The sequence below is a fragment of the Vulpes lagopus genome, chromosome 3 (assembly GCF_018345385.1).
Source record: "Vulpes lagopus strain Blue_001 chromosome 3, ASM1834538v1, whole genome shotgun sequence".
Taxonomy (NCBI): domain Eukaryota; kingdom Metazoa; phylum Chordata; class Mammalia; order Carnivora; family Canidae; genus Vulpes; species Vulpes lagopus.
The window spans coordinates 136086997-136103183 of NC_054826.1; positions in this window are offsets into that span (position 1 = coordinate 136086997).

A 16187-nucleotide genomic window follows, 5' to 3' on the forward strand; every position below is an offset into this window, starting at 1 on the left:
GCTCTTGATTATGTAGAATTTATTATAGTTTTTAAATCTTTTTTTAGACAATATGTCTTTAATTTTCTAATATTTCTGGTTGGTTTTATTACAGATTCATATTTTATTTTATATCTCTGGGCTTTTTAAAGTTTGTTTTTAATAAGTATTATTCTTAATTTTCTGATCAGTCAAGGCATTCTTTTGAAAACTCTTCTCTCGAGGGCTCCATAAGTTTAGTTTCAAGTACAGTAGATTAATATTTCGACTATTAACTTTCTTGGCCACATTTCTTAGCATATAGTCTTTTATATTTAATTGAATATTGCGATTTTTTGTTTTTAATTTTTATTTATTTATGATAGTCACAGAGAGAGAGAGAGGCAGAGACATAGGCAGAGGGAGAAGCAGGCTCCATGCACCGGGAGCCTGATGTGGGATTCGATCCCGGGTCTCCAGGATCGCGCCCTGGGCCAAAGACAAGCGCCAAACCGCTGCGCCACCCAGGGATCCCAAATATTGCGATTTTGATGTATTGATCCATGAGGGGTAACAGTTTTTGAGTCTGAGTTTTATTTTATGCTAATTCACTCTCTCTATCTATATGATTTTTGTGTTTTTTTTTATTCATTTTATTTTTCTTAAAGATTTTATTTATTTATTCATGAGAGTCACAGAGAGAGGGGCTGAGACACAGGCAGAGGGAGAAGTAGCTTCCCTGCAGGTAGCCCGACGTGGGTCTCCGGGATCAGGCCCTGGGCTGCAGGCGGCGCTAAACCGCTGAGCCACCCGGACTGCCCATAGTGTTTTGTTTTTGGTTGTGTTACTTCCTCAGGAATTTGCTAAGCTATTATCTTATGTATTGCTATTTTGGGTCCTCTGCGTCATTGTAATATGGAGAAATCTCAAGATCTGATAATATAAATAGTGAGTAGTTGGTTGAATTCCTGGGTCATGAGGTTGTGTCTTTTTCTTCTCACAGTCCTAGATTATAAAGATTCCCTTGAAAATATAACTTAAGGCAGTGTATCAGCAGCTTTTTTTTTTTTCAAGCTCTCTTGTATGAATATGAAGTCCTATCTAGTCTCATCTAATCACTGCTCAAGATGGTTGTTTGGCCCTTGTCTTCTCTCTTGTATGGAAGATTTTGATCTTTGGTGCCATATAGTTACAAAATATGGAGCAACACTGTCTACTTCCAGTTTTGAACCAACTGGGACTACAGTTTTCTTCCAGGCCACTATTTGTATTTCTATTTTAGATCTATTTTCCATTTAATTATTATGCTATTGCTGTGTGTTTTGAGCAGAAGCAATGTATCTAACCATGCACTTCACATCTTGACCAGAATTATTCATTAGTATTATAATTCAAAATAGTTATAAATAGAAAGGAATGGAAATAAAGATTGTAATCTTATTTCTCAACATATAAAAGATATTATGGAATAATTTCTGTGCTAAATTGGTTTCCATGTGAAGAGATCCATTGACACCTTTTCTTTAACATTGCATTATTCTAATTATTATAGTTTTGTTTTAATTGCCTCACTTTTCTTTCTGGAGCTTTTAGTTAAAGTGGATACCAGGAGATGAGGAATAAAGTGAAGTAGATCTGTCAGGGTATATTTTTTTAAATGTATCTTTTTCATTCATTCATTGGAGATAGCTTTTAATATTAGGCACCAGACCCTATCCTGATCCCCCAAATGTATTGTGTCCTATTTGTACAAAGGGGAATGGAATATATATTTACTTAGAACAAAATATTTGGGCATTTTCCAGAGATGTTTCAAAGTTCCCACAAGATTTAGCTCTTAGGAAATCAAAGTACTGTGACAATGAGCCTATGTATTGTTGCTTTAACTGACCCAGTTTTCCCGTGGAGATATTTATCAAATTGTGAAGATAGATAATACTGCTTGTCAGTTATATACAAATTTTAGAGAAATAACATAGAATGTAAAATGAAAAGCTGCATTACCAAAATTTAAAAGATGAATTGTGAGCCTCTAGTGATCCAAACTGGTTTGTTGTTGTTGTTTCTGTTATTTTTAGCAAATTAAAAAATATATATATCCCTTGGGACAGAGTAACTGAGTAAAGTCTTATACAAAAGATAGATAACATCAGTTTGTAAGCCTAAGTTGCTATTTTCTGCCTACTGTGTCATAGCTTGAAATGTTATGTAATTCAAGGATAGCTAATATTTATTAAGTATTTAATGTCAGATATTTTGCTAATGCTGTTCATGTATTATCTTACTTAATCTTTCAAACAATCCAGTGAGGTGGGTATAATACTTACACCAATTTTAGAAATGAGAATACTAGGAGTTAGATTGGATGGTTTACTTACCCAGAAATGTACATACTTTTAGATTATAGATTCAGCATTTAACTCAGGTTTGCTTGAACTTAACCATTATTGTAAATTGTGTCTCAATAATTTAATATATTTAGATTAGATAAAAAGACAAAAGCAATGATATGAAATTTTATCATTCAAAAAACAAGGTCAGTTTTAAAAATAAAACTTGAAAGCAGAAATTTCTCCAAAACTGATAGAAATATTTCAAAAGACCAGAGGAGTCAGCTTTAAGGGCTCATACTAACCATATGTAGGATCATCTGAGCATCAAGAATAATTATTATCAATACAGCTTTAAAAAGGTGAGGAGGAGGTTGCGACTGGGTGGCTTAGTGGTTGAGCGTCTGCCTTTGGCTTGGGTTGTGATTCTGGGGTCCTGGGAGAGTCCTGTATCAGGCTTCCTGCAGGGGAGCCTGCTTCTCCCTCTGCCTCAGTCTCTGCCTCTTTCTCTGTGTTTCTCATGAATTAAGAAGTAAATTCTTAAAAAACCTAAAAATAAAAAAATTAAAAGGTGAGGAGGGGAGGAATTAAAACTATTCTTTTCTTTAAATTTTATTTATTTATTTATTTATTTATTTATTTATTTATTAGCAAGAACATGAGCAGAAGGGGCAGAGGGAGATGGAGAAGCAGACTACTCTCAGAGCAGGGAGCCTGAGGTGGGGCTTGATTCAAGGGATTTGTGATCATGACCTGAGCTGGAGGCAGCTGCTTAACCTACTGAACCACACAGATACCCCTAAAACTATTATTAATAGAAGAATATCAACTATTAAATGTCAAAGGAGTGAAATAAATAAAAAATCACTGTTTGTAAGGATCATTGTTGTAATTAAGACAAAGTTTAGCAATGAAAACTAAAATCATTGGATGAAAGATATTGGGCATGGAATACTTAAACTGAATCTAAGTATTACTCTGAAGATTACTAGTTTACTATAAAGGAAAAATGATTCTTTGCAATGGAGAAGTCTGATAGACATGACAAAATAATCAAATGTAATATCATCAATAGTAACAAAATAACAATTTGTACCTCTTGATGGGCCACAAGGAAGTACACAATGTCAATTATGAAATATTTTTGCCAAAAACTTTTAATGTGTATATAATTAAGAAAAAAAGAATTAAACAATTCCAGATTGTGGAATAACCTACGAAACAACTTGGCTAGACTAAAAAAAAAAAGGTCAATGTCATGAATTGAAAAGAAGAAAAAGAGGAGGAGAAGGGAGGAGGAAGAGGAAGAAGAAAGAGTAGAAGAAGAAGGAGAAAGAGGAGGAGAAAGAAGAAAAAAGAAAATAAAAAAGAGTAGACAGTTCTAGGAGACTAAAGAGATGTGATAAATTGTCATGATTGGATCCCACATTAAAGTTAAAACAACCTGTTAAGTTGGAGTAATGAATAAATTTGAATATGAACTATATATTAGGTTATACATCTGAATCAAGGCTAGTATCTTAGGTATTATAATGCTGTTATCTATCTATCTATCATCTATCTATCATCTATCTATCTATCATCTATAATATCCTCATTCTTAACAGTTACATGGTAAAATATTTGTGAAAACTGATGTCTGCATCTTACTTTTAAATGGATCAGAAAAGGTGTTTTTACTTTTTTATGGCTGAGTAATATTCCATTGTGTATATGTGTATGTGTGTGTATGTGTGTGTCACATACACACACAAACCACATCTTTATCCATAAAAAGAAGTGAAACATTGCTATTTGCAACAACATGGTTGGAGCCAGAGTGTATTATGCTAAGTGAAATAAGTCAGAGAAAGACAAATATGTGATTTCACTTACATGTGGAATTTAAGAAACAAACAAAAAGCAAAGGGGTATAAAATGAAAGAGAGAAACCAAGAAACAGACTCTTTACTACAAAGAACAAATTGACATTTACCAGGGGGAGAATTGCATGGGGGGGGGGATGGGTGAAACAGGCGATGGGAATTAAGTAGGGCATGAAGAGCATGATGAGCACTGCGGGATATATGGAAGTGTTGAACACCTGAAACTAATACTACACTTTATGTTAACTGATTGGCATTTGAATAAAAACTTTTTAAAAAGTACATCTAGATAAGGGTGTATGTGTGTTCATTGTGCTGTTCTTTTCAACCATTACATGGGTTTGAAATTCTACAAAAAAAAAAGTTGGGGAAAACTAAAACTTCCTTTATCTGTACAATTGATATCATCAATTTGTTTGACTACATTAATGATTAAATGTAATAGTGGAGAGTGTGTGTGAAAAGCTACTTAATTAGTAAATATTTGTCCCTACTCAGTAGTCTGACTCAATCTTCTTTTTCTTGTTTTTTTCCTTCCTTTCTTCCTCCCTTTCCTTCTTTTCTCCTTCTCTCCTTCCTTCTTGCCTTGTCTTATGTCCTTTTTTTTTTTTTTAAAGATTTTATTTAGACACACAGAGAGAGGCAGAGACACAGGCAGAGGGAGAAGCAGGCTCCATGCAGGGAGCCTGACGTGGGATTCAATCCCAGAACTCCAGGATCACTCCCTGAGCCGAAGGCAGAGGCTAAACCACTGAGCCATCCAGGGATCCCTCCTTTCTTTTTTTTTAATTTAGGAAGAAATGTGGACACATACTCACTTGCTCAAAGCCACATATTTCCAGGCTGTGTATCCCCTTTTCTGTGGTAACTGCAGAAAGTTCCTTCCTACCTTATTAGTCAAACTTGGCTAATGCAAAGCAATCTTAAAACTTTGACATTTAGGATTGGCAAATGCAGAATTCTCTTAAATATATACTTAGAAATAACAGATGGAAACTTTATGGTTTCCTAGGTTATTCAAGAAGCAGGCTATTTATCACTTAGGGTTTAATTTTTTAAAAAAAACACAGTAAGCTATTGAAATAGTTCTACTTAAGTAATCACACATTATAATTAGTAAATGTCCTTCATTTTAATTTTCTTATGTTTCTGGTTTAAATAATATGTTAAGGCAATAATTGCTATCACTTAGTGAGTATCTGTTATGTGGCAAACACTTTTAGAAACTTTATATATTATTTATAATCCAAAAATTTACTACCCAATATAGGTACTATTCTCCCACTTTAAAACATAAGGAAACTGGCTCAGAGATGTTAAGTGTCTTGCCCAGGGCCCTACAATTTAGTGTTTAAGTTGGGCTTCAAACTGGTCTTACTCCAAAGCCTTTTCCCTATCTATTGCCATGGATGTCTCCTTGACGGAAAGCATCACTTCATATAATCTAAAATGGAAAATTACCAAGAATAAAAATCATGGGTTTATTAGGTATACAGATATCCATGACCTACTATCTGGTGACATCAGATAAATAAAAAGTGAATATATAGTTTTTATTTAAAACTTTGCTCCTGCTTTATTCAAAGTAAATAACTAAAGAGTAATTAAAAAACAAATAAGACATGCTCCCTTCCTTTTAATTAAACTTACAAAGAATTTAATTTTTAAAAAGTACAAGGACACCCATAGCAGAGATGTCCCCCTGACCAACACAATTAATTTTTCTTTCTTTTATATGGAATTGTCACGGGGAAATGGTATCTATCTAAAGACTATATTTCTCAGACCCCTTTGCATCAAGGCATGATTGAGTTCTCATGAATGGAAAGCAAACAAAATTGATGTGTTTTGTTTTTAGGACATAAACTTTAAAAGTGAGTGCATTTTTCCATACTCTTTTTCTTCTGAAATCTGGATGGTGGGACCACAAAATGAAAGGATCCTAGGTTCACGAGCCACTATATGAAGGAAAGCTAACACAGATTAGAACACTGATCTCAGTCTATTACATGAGAAAAATAAACTTTTATTGGATTAAGGTATTGAAATTTTAGCATTTTTTTTGTTACATCAATTAATGTTGCTCCAATACTAATAATAACACAAGTTGGTAACTTGACGTTAGACTTTTGCAACAAAAACATAATATTGCATACTGGTTTAACATTTTGGGAACAAAGAGATGTTATAAACAAAAACATGGAGACCCTGTTATATGGAATCAAGATCTTTGGCAAATTATTTCCTCTTTTGACTACCAAGACAGACCAGGTACCCACAGAATGTGTAACTCTAAAGGAAGAAGTTAAAAATTCCAGCAAGTTATTGTGTATTGGTTAATTATTGTGGGTACTAAGAAGGTACGAGAAAAAGAGATGAGTTCAGGCACTTATTAACTGGTTTAAGAGAGAGGATGAAAGAGAATCAAGGAAACCCAGGTGTTTTGATCATGTAGGGTTAGAAAAGTCTTCTGCATCTGGATCCCCAAAGAGCAAAAAATAAGCTTCATAAAAGTAGTGTGCCATTAAGTGCATTGCAATGTCTCATTTAAACAATTTCCACAAACCTGTGGTGGAGATCAGAGTAAGAAGTTTCCTTCCAGTCCAAGCCTGTAGTTTTCAGATGGCTCAGATTGGTAGTTATTGAATTGAAAAGAGGGTGTTTAGGTGAGAAACCAGGAAAAAAGTCAACTTGAGAATCATGTCTGAGGAATAGGCTACTGGCAAATGAAAATGTATGCAAATTGATTAGAAACCTACTAAGCTTTGTAATTGTATTGCTAATTGTATTATATGTCCAACCTGAGAAACCCTTTGAGGTTTTGCCATGGAAAATAATGGATTAGGAAGAGTCACTCAGGGTCCAACTAGAAAAATAGAGAAGGGAGTTTGTCCCAGAAAGCAAGATATCTGTGAGGACACTGGGAGGTAGGTGCAAAGAAGGGGATCTTTACAATGCCTGACCAGCAAGAATTTATCATTTTTATGAACTACTTAAGGCTGAATGTTCCCCCCCCCCTTTTTTTTTTCAAAAAGGCAGCTTTTAATGCAAATATCCTACCTTTGCTTTACCACTTTATTTCAGGTAGGGAACAGGAGACAGATTAACTTGGCTTTTTAATTCATAATTTAGTGGATCATAAGGAATAATAACGGGGCCAGTTGGATAGGGGAATAGAACTATATTTGAGATCTTAGGGTTTGAACTAGATAAGGTAATTGGATCTTAGGTTATCTCCCTTGAGGCGAGATGAGTTTGTCCTATGTGTGAGAGAAAGGTACAGAGAGGCATAATATTGCATAGATGCCAGCTTCTCTGAATTTTGTGCTCTTCTGATTAAGCACATATCCCATGACTTGATGCAAAGCTTAACATTCACAATTAGGTCCAGGATTAATTCTCATTGGATACAATGTCACTAATTAGTAATCAAAAATCCTCTCAATTAAATAATAAGTTCCCATGCTTGGAAAAAAATTGTGTTCTTCTTTCCATAAGAGAGTTGTCATTAGGAAGGGCCTTTTTTAAAAAAAAAAAAAAAGATTTTATTTATTTGTGAGAGTAAGCATGAGTAAGGGGAAAGGCAGATGAAGAGGGGAAGCAGACTTCCCATGAGCAGAGAGCCCCAATGCAGGGCTTGATCCCAGCACCCTGAAATCATTACCTGAGTGGAAGGCATATGTTTACTCAACTAAGCCACCCAGGCACCCCATGGAAGGACCATTTTTATATACCCATATCAAAACTAGAAATTATCAGTATTTTTATTTATTGTTTGACAATCTGATGGATAATAAAGAATATCTCATTATTTTTTATAATATGTCATTCTGATTATTGAAATATATATAATGTCCATTTGCAGTTATTTTCTGTGAATTGCTTAGTTGTATAGCGATTAATGTGCCATTTCTGAGGTCTTTTATCCAATTTTTTCTGTCCTAGCTAATACTGAGTGAACAACTCTATATGGGCTTTCACTGCCTCATGTGAGCACATGGCAATTCCTTACTTCATGCCCATTCCACATGACCCTCAGCTCCCACTTCATGAAATCTGTTTGACACTTATATCTGTACAACTCAGTAATTAGGAAGTTAAAGCTTCTTGGGGCAAAAGTTTCACTAATGTATAACAGAGCTAGCTACAAATAGATACCAGGAATGGATCTGGAGTACAGCCTCAGAATGAGATTGTGGACCTGGATAACTCACTGTTCTGAAGGCCATTGGAACTCCCTGCAGGTCGCTAGTGGAGGAGCCATAATCCCTGGGATGCTGTGGTTTCACAATTATTAAGGATTTCAACTCTGGTTAATTGAAGGGTAATGTTGGGATAGACAATAGCTAGGTAGACTAGAATAGTAGAGAGGAAATGGAAATTATAAAGATTACAGCTTCTGTTATAAAAACTATGAGATAGAGCAAGAGGAAGTCTGTGCTGAAAATAAGTCCTAATACCTAATTGTAAGAGTGTCAGAGCTGCAAAACAGATCTAATATGCAGCTTCCAAGAGTCTCTTATATAAAAGTCAGACACTGGTTCAGATAAAGAGAACTTAAACTTGAGATGAGAACATTGGAATGAATAAGCTTGAGAATATTGAGTTTAGATTCCTGTGAAAATTCTAAGCCAGCAGTGGTATCTCCCTCCTGCTTGCCAGAAAACTGCCTTTTTCTAGCCTAGAAGTCAGGTAATGACCATCCCTGAAAACAAGAACTTGTAAGATGATGCGTGTAGCTCACAACCCTTCCAGCCTTCAGGCTGATAAACAAGATTAGGTCTCAGCAAAGTCTGGGTAGGAAAGTATAGTCCCTGCTCAGGAGAAATCGCCTATACACAAGCCCGTTGAACTACCTGATTGATATATGACAGCAAGGACCAGGGGAAAGCATGGACAAGGGACACTAAGGAGGTTGAGGTCAAGGAGGTAGGTTGTTAGGCAGGATAAAGAAGATTTTATTGATTTGGGGCCACTCACCTATGATTCAGACTCTAATAGTTTTAGCAATACTTGGACTTAATCACAATACTGGTGTGTTTCCTTCAAGCTTGGACATATTCTAGCCACGTGCTGTTTTCACACCCAATTCCCTGTACTACCAGTAAACTAGAGGTGTATGAACTTTTCTTTTTTTTTTGGTCTCAAATTTGCTCGCTGGGAAAACTAGGCCAAAATAAGTTGTTTGATGCTTTGTTATAGCTTTGTGCTATACTATGGATTTATATTCTGTACTTTGCTTTATATTATGTATATGAATTATAATGCATGTAGCCTATACTACATACTATATATTTTGTATATTTCTTTACATATATATTTAATTTTTAAAATTTATTTAAGTTCAATTAGCTTTTATTTAAGTTCAATTAACAATTAACAGCATATTATTAGTTTCAGAGGTAGAGGAGAGGTCAGTGATTCATCAGTCTTATATAATACCCAGTGCTCATTATATTTATTTTTCATTTTTTCATTTTTTTCTGTATATGGTACACATATTTATCTTCCATTTTTTATTTTAACTTTATTTATGGTGACATTTACCATATGTACATTTTTTAAAGATTTTATTTATTTATTCATGAAAGACACACACAGAGAGAGGCAGATACATAGGCAGAGAGACAAGCAGGCTCTCTGTGGGGAGCCCGATGTGGGACTCGATCCCAAGACCCTGGGATCACAACCTGAGCCAAAGGCAGATGCTCAACCACTGAGCCACCCAGGTATCCCTACCATATATACATTTTTAATTTACTGACAAATCATGCCAATTTTTCTTGAACAGATTCTGAGATGTTATGGTGCTTAAAAAAAATCTTCCCCATCCTCAGGAGAGGGAAAGGAGGGAAAGGAAGATTAGAACTCTTTTTACTTATTCTTTCTCCTATCCACTTGATGGCTACTGGTTTCCATATAACAAAGTTTAACACACTGTTTTTCTCATTTGTCTTATTTTTTTTCTCATTTGTCTTATTGATGATCGTGTCAAGTGATTTATTACTAGTATGAATTTAAAACTCTTAATTCTCAGGGAAAACATCTTTGTTTACAGTGGAGGATAATTATGTTAATACTCTACTGAGTTGAAGTTGTTTCTATATTGTAAAGATTTTTGTATACATAAGTATGATTGTTCAGTGGGTTGGAGAGGTCTGCTTTAAGGGTGTGTGCATATGTATGAATGAGTATTCAATGATTATTGAAATAATTATTCACTAACATTTAAGAAATAAGAGCAGGAAGCTCTAGAGCCAGACTGTGTGGATTCAAAGTTTGAGTCCATTACTAATGTTTATATGATTTTACAAAAATGATTTATATTTCATTCTCCACTTTATCATCTGTAAAATCAAGAAAAAAATAACAGTACCTCAAAGTATTATTATTAGTATATTTTTACTTAATATATTAAGTATTTGAGCAGTGCATTTTATATAGTGAACTCTCAAATGTCATTGGTCCTCCTCTTTCTATTGTTAAGGGTATTATCCCCGTTGTTACTTTTATATAGGACTTACATATTCTAGTTGTTCACAAGTTCTATTGTAATATGACTGATCTGATTCAGATAATTATGTATCTTCCTGTTCATTTTTTCTTAAAGACTTAATTTATTTGAGAGAGAGAGAGAGAGAGAGCACATGAGTGCAGGGGAGGGCAAGCCCACTCTGTGGTGAGCAAGGAGCCTGACACAGGGCTTGATCCCAGGACACTAAGATCCTAACTTGAGCCAGAAGCCGTTTAATTGAGCTACCCAGGCACTACTCTTCCTAGTCTTGATTAGGTGTTTGTGTTTGAAGCCTCAGTCTCTTTTTCTCTACCATATTTTTGTAGTCGTTTATATGTATTTTACTGACTTCATAAATTGAATTGTGTGGTTTTCAAATCATATATTTTCCAGATGCTAATCTAATAAACTGAAATACTGGTCCTGGAGTCTTTGGGGGTTAAATGGACAATGGCTTGATAACTTTATTAGTTCTTTGTTTCTATGTGAATCAATTTGGTTATTTACATATTTCATGAAAATCAATAGTTTCATATGTATTAGCATAAAGAGTAATTACTATGTTCCTTTGTTTAAAAAGCTAATGCAAATACTTTGTGAATTTTGAAACAGGCTGGCTTTTCTGGGAGATAGAATTTAGTCTTCAGAATGTTTATTAGGAAGTGCCTTTGGGGGACCCCTGGGTGGCTCAGCAGTTGAGCCTCTGTCTGCCTTGGCTCAGGGCATGACCCCGGGGTCCAGGGGAGTCCCACATTGGGCTTCCTGCGGGAAGCCTGCTTATCCCTCTGGTTGTGTCTCTGGCTCTCTCTGTCTTTCATGAATAAATAAAATCATTAAAAAAAGGAAGTGCCTTTGGTATCAATAGCTGTAGAAAGGGAGAGGAGAAAGCAGGATTGGGTGGGAGATGTCAAGCTATGATACTGGCCTGAGAGCCTCAACTGACCTGAGGTGCTCCTGAGATGAAATGGTCTTTTAAGTGAGCCCACATTGGATAGAGCCTTGATCAGTCATGGGATTTGGAGGAAGGGCAATTTCCAAAATCATTTTCAGGTGAGTGCTTCTAAATTGAAAGCAACAGCTTTAATTGTTAACCTGAAAAACAACAACAACAATAAATACAATACAATAAATACTCAATATAGAGTCCAAAAGATTTGGCATCTTAGTGAAAAGAGTCAACTTTAATTCAAATACCTTTACCTAGGGCAGCCTTAATAACGATAATTCAGAGTTCAAGTAGGTGGATGACCATACTCATTACTTCTTACTGGCAGCAGCTCAGTCTCAATGTTGATCATGCCTACTATATGTAGAATTGTGTTTTCACTAGTTTCATGATCCTTTCCTTAGGCAGATAATTTGTCCCTTATTTAGTGGTTTTAGAATTCTTAATAATCTGGGTCAGCAGTAAAACCTTGAATTTGGATTTCACAACAGGTTTGAGTTAACTTGGTGTACCTACCTGCTGCCAAGACAAATGCTGCCAAGCAAATATCCAACCCTAAGTGGCTCTCATTGATTAGGCCCTCAATCTGCTTTTCAATGATTATATTGTCATTCTCTTGAACTCTACATTCAGGTACTCAGGGAGCTCTTTGACACATCATGGCAGATAAGTTGGTACTGAGTTTCTGCCTTTGATAAAAATGACAAATTTAAAAATCTCCAAAATACATCAGAGGAAACCTTTCCAGCATTACTTCCAGGACCTTAAAATCTATGACCTTAGGGCCAGAAGTAAACCTGAAATGGGCCGGAATCCAATTGAATGTCATCTAAATATATCTGAAAATTTTAGACCAAACAAATAAAGGAATTTGAAAAGAACTAACAAATAAGTAGCAAAACCAGCCAAACAATGAAACACCCTGAGATGGTACTTGAGGGTTGAAGATTAAAATGAGATAAAAATGATTAATTTATAATTTAAATGTGAGGTATGGTAACTGTGGAGATCAGTCTTTCTGTCATTAAAATATAGAGTTCTTGTAATACTATCTATAAGAAGGGCCATGGGAATTAACTAATAAGAATTAAATAATATTTCCTAGCCAAATTTTCCTGGCCAAGATTTCACTTCATCCATATAAGACTATCACCTCAGTTATCATACAAAATAGTGATTGACTCTTTGATATATAAATACCTGTAACCCATGAAAATTAGAAATATGTATATAGGGGATGAAGTCACTAAAATCTTTAGGATTGCTATTTTCCTGTGTTTGTAATACTTTAGAGAACTTGGCAGAATAATCTGGTTGGCCAAATGGGTCTAATTTAAATATATGGAATTAAGTATTTGATTTTAGATGCTTGATTATGAATTTAACTTCATAAAAGAATTTGACTACATTTTAAACAGTATTGTACTATTTGAGAAAGCTTAATATCAACCATACTTAATAAATTTAATTTGTTATATTTTGTTCTTTACTGGCAAGATTGTATTACTTTGCTAAGTAATTTAAATAGCTAAAAAATATAATATTTTGGATTTATAAATGTGGTTGAACTTGTTTATGATAGTTTCACTAGCTAGTTTTGTAAATAGCTGATTTATAAGTTTCCATTGTATTAATCAAATGGTTTCTTTGAAAGTGATACTTGAAATTTGTTAGATTAATAAGATTTTTAAGTTAGCCTTTGCATTAGTTTTCTCTTGCTAATGTAACAAATGACTGGGAACATGTCATGATTTAAAATAATACTAAATTATTTTTTCTCTGTTCTCAAAGTCAGAAGTCCAAAGTGTATCTGAGGCTAAAAGTATGGTGTCAGTAAGGTGATGTTCTTTCTCGAAGCTCTAGGGAGAATCTGTTTCCTTGAGTTTCCAGTTTGTAGAGGCCACCTGTATTCCTTGGCCTATGGTCCCTGTCTTTATCTTCAAGTCAGTATCATAGCATCTTCAAATCTCCCTCTTTCTCTACAATCTCTGTTTCTGTCCTCATTTCTCATTTTCTGACTCTTGCCTCCCTTTTGTGATTACCTTAGGCCCACCAGATAATACAGGATTATCTTTTCATTTTAATATTCCCAATTTAATCACATCTGCAACGTCCCATTTATCATGTAATATAAAACAGTCATAGTTTTTGGAGGTTAAGATGTGGATATCTTTTGGTGAGAAAGAATGGTTATTGAATCTATTACAACCTTAAATATACAATGGAAAAAAAGCTTTTTGAATTTATAACTTCAATAAATTTGTTTTTTATTTTTTTATTTTTTTAAAAGATTTTTATTTGTTTATTCATGAGCGACACACAGAGAGAGGCAGAGACATAGGCAGAGGGAGAAGCAGCCTCCCTGTGGGGGGCCTGATGCCAAACTCAATCACAGGCCCCAGGTCACTGAGCCGAAGGCAGATGCTCAACCACTGAGCTACCCAGGCATCCTATTTAACTTCAATAAATTTAAAATTAATATTAATGATTCAGGGCAGCCCGGGTGGCTCAGCAGTTTAGCGCCCCTGCAGCCCAGCGTGTGACCCTGGAGACCTGGGATCAAGTACCACATCAGGCTCCCTGCATGGAGCCTGCTTCTCCCTCTGCCTGTGTCTCTGCCTCTCTCTCCCTCTCTCTCTGTGTGTGTGTCTCTTGTGAATAAATAAATAAAATCTTTAAATAATAATAATAATAATAATTCAGTTAACTGCAAGTATTCTTTCTGTGCAGAAAGAGATTCTCAATACCACCAGAAAAACACACCTTAGTTCACCAGGACACACAGAGAGAGGCAGAGACACAGGCAGAGGAAGAAGCAGGCTCTCTGCAGGGAGCCCCAAGGGGGACTCCATCCCTGGACTGCAGATCAAGTAAAACTCTTCACTAAGATTTTTAATGCCTTGTTCTCTCATTTCAGTCAGGTTTCTGCTCTTTAGAAAGACTTCCTTAAGCCCACCTAGCAAAAATTGCAACTGTGCTTTGTAGCCTGACCTTCTTCTATTTTCTGAACTCTGATCACTCTCTGACACTGGTTGTTTAACACCTCTCTCCTCCATTAGCACCAGCAAAGCAGAGTACCCTCTGCCTTGTCTACTCTTATTTTCTCTATATTTAGAAAGTTTCTGCACATAGTAGGTCCTCAGTGAATTTTTGTTGAGGTTATATTGGTTTGTATTCAATTGTGTTAATCTAATGTCTCAATGATCAACACTGGTATTTTTATTTTTATTTATATTTTTATCACTTGAATTGTATCATCAATTTTTTTTTCCCAGGAAGAGTGCTTAGCTGAAATATTTTCCAAGTTCTTATAACATAGGAATGTCTTCTGTTGCTTTCACAGTAGAACAATAAATTGGTTGATGTGGAATATTCAGTTCACAAAATTTTTCCGTTGAAATTCTGTGTTGTCCTCTGGCATTCAGTTATGCAGAGGAGAAATATGAGGACAGCTCAACTTTTGTTCTTTCATAGGTAACCTTTTTGTTTCTGCCTGAGCGCTAATACTTCACTTTGGGTCATTTTTTTCATTGCTTTTCTTGGGTTCATGAAGTTAGTCCTTTTATTCCTAGACTTGAATAATATTTCAGTTCAGAAAGACTTTTTTAACCTTCTGGGTTTTTTTGTTTTGTTTTGTTTTTGGTGGGGACTCAAGCGTATTTCAAAACGGAATTATTAATTGTCCCATTATGTACAGTAGATCCCCAGAACTTATTCATTTTATGACTGAAAGTTTATAGCCTTTGACCAGTATTTACCCATTTCCATTTCCTCTGACCCCCAGCCCCTGGCAACCAACCCTTTACTCATTGTTTCTATGAATTAGCATTTTTTGAAGCGTCCACATGTAAGTGATACCATACACTATTTGTCTTTCTCTCTCTAGATTATTTCACATAATGCCCTCCAAGTCCATCTATGTGGTCACAAATGATAGAACTTCCTTCTTTTCTATGGCTGAATAAATATTACACACAAACACACACATACACACACATCACATCACATTTTTGTTCTTCATTCATCTGTCGATGGATACTTTGGTGTTTCCATATCAGGTTTACTGTGAATAATGCTGCAGTGAACATCACAAGTGCAGAAAACTCCTCAAGATAGTGATTTCATTTCCTTTGGGTGTACACCAGAAGTGGGATTGTGGACCAGATGGTAGTTCTATTTTTAATTTTTTGATGAATTTCCATACTGTTTTTCATAATGGCTGTAAAATTTACATTTCTGCCAGCTGTGTACAAGGATTCCTTTTTCACCAAAACCTTGGGGACATTTATTATCTCTTGTCTTTTTGATAATAGACATTCTACAAGGTGTAAGACATCTGATAATCTATGTGTCTGTTTTTATGCCAATGCCATACTGTTTTTATTACTTAAGCTTTGTAATATAGTTTGAAATCAAAACTGTGATGTCTCCAGCTTTACTCTTCTTACTCAAGATTGCTTTAGCTATTTGGAGTCTTTTTTGATTCTATGCAAACTTTAGGATTTTTTTTCTAATTCTGTGAAAAATGTCATTGAAATTTTGATAGAGATTGCACTGAATCTGTAGATCACTTT